Source organism: Rhinopithecus roxellana, chromosome 16 (assembly GCF_007565055.1).
Source record: "Rhinopithecus roxellana isolate Shanxi Qingling chromosome 16, ASM756505v1, whole genome shotgun sequence".
NCBI classification, from domain to species: Eukaryota; Metazoa; Chordata; class Mammalia; order Primates; family Cercopithecidae; genus Rhinopithecus; species Rhinopithecus roxellana.
Window position 1 is genome coordinate 87,946,463 of NC_044564.1, and position 1,945 is coordinate 87,948,407.

The following is a 1,945-nucleotide window of genomic DNA, read 5'->3' on the forward strand; positions in this document are numbered from 1 at the left end:
GATGGCTACCTCAACATCTTCCTCCACAGGACGTGCCGCTTCCAAGTGAGGACCCATAGGAGGGCTATGCATCTGTTGTCTGTAAAAGTGCAGATGAGGGTGTGAAGTAAAACTACATAATTATATCTAATACTGAAAACTATAAAGGTTGATTGATGTTAGAGTCTGCACAGGAGACTTCCCTTTTTTTGTTTGTTTTCAGGGCTAGTTTCTCTTCAACTCTGAAGAAAAAAATCTGGTATTGATGAGTGAGGAAGGAGTGTACTGAGGCGTGACTGACCTGTCTTAGTCATGGCCAGGTCTCCTTGGCCAAAACAGGTCCATTCAGTCAGTCAGTGGGGCTTAAGATTTTATTTCACAGCCATAGCACCCCCACATGGCAGCCTCGTGGCCTGGGCTTCCTCACAACATGGCAGCCAGTGTTCAAGGTGGAGTTGCAATGTGAGCACCAGGTGGAGGCCATTTTGCCTTTCAGGTCCCGGCCTCAGAAGTCTTGCTGTGTCTGTTCACTGGGAGTTGAGTGGGCCTTCTAATCAAGGGGTGGAGAGTTGGACTCCACTGCTAGGTGGGAAGAGTGCTGACTGGTGAGGAGACAATTGGCAGACACAATTTACAACCATCACAGTCACCTTTTTTTTTTTTTTTTTTTTCTGAGACAAGGTCCTACTCTGTCACCCAGGCTGGAGTGCAGTGGCGCGATCTTGGCTCGCTGCAACCTCCGCCTCCGGGGTTCAAGCATTACAGTCACCTTTAACCCAATCACTTGTCTTTAAGCAATTTTATAAAAGGTGATTAATTTTGGTCGGGCACGGTGGCTCACACCTGTAATCCCAGCACTTTTTGAGGCCAAGGGGGGCGGGTCACCTGAGGTAAGGAGTGTGAAACCAGCCTGACCAATGTGATGAAACCACGTCTCTACTAAAAGTACAAAGATTACCTGGGCATGGAGGCATGCACCTGTAATCCCAGCTACTTGGGAGGCTGAAACAGGAGAATTGCTTGAACCTGGGAGTCGGAGGTTGCAGTGAGCTGAGATGGCGCCATTGCACTCCAGTCTGGGCAACAAGAGTGAAACTCCATCTCAAAAAAAAAAAAAAAAAGACTAATTTCTTACTCTCCCAGCTTCACTCCCAGAGGGGTTATTTGTATTGCAGGCCTGTGTATACATAGCCATGCCTACTGCAGGCATGGTTTTAGACATTTCTGCCTGCTGCTGCACCTCTTGTTTGCTTCTACTTAAAATGAACTCAGAGCTCATTCTGTAGCTCTCCGCCCTACCCTCTCTCTCACCTCTGAGCCCCCCATTTGTCCTGGGCCAGTTAAAACTACACCTTCAGCCTCCCATAATTCGGGGTGTGACCTGTCTCTGGCCATTGACAAAAGCCACTGGGTTTGCCCTTTGATCTCTCCTGCTTCTTGCCTGAAGCCCAGCAGCCATGTTGGGGCCATGAGGAAGAGGAGCCAAAGGTCAGGAGGAAGAAGCCCTTACTCTCCATGGCTCCTTGCTGACTGAAGCTACACTTGTCATGTCCCTTAGAACCAGATACTTTCCTGATTCGTGCTGCACAGAGTTGTCCATCTGACAGGTGTCCCGATTTATGTGACACATCCCCAGCCAAGGGATGCTTGGGTGGTTTCACGTTTCTGGCCTTCACATTTCTAGACACCTTGATACTGGGATGCCATTTCCTTTGGGTGGATTCCTGGAGTGGGATTGTGAGGCCAGAGAGTGTGCCTGGTGGTTTCCTGTCAAGTGCTGGAGCATCTCAGGGCCTCTGTGGGCACAAAGGGACACTGAGGCAGGGAAGCATGGATCTAGCCCTCACCAGGCCAGTGCAGCTTTCCTCTGCTGGGGCTCCTGACAGGCTCAGGAGAGCTGTCCTTGACTTGTTTGTTTGTTTTTTGTGTTTTGTTTGTTTGTTTTGAGACAGAGTCTCGCTCTGTC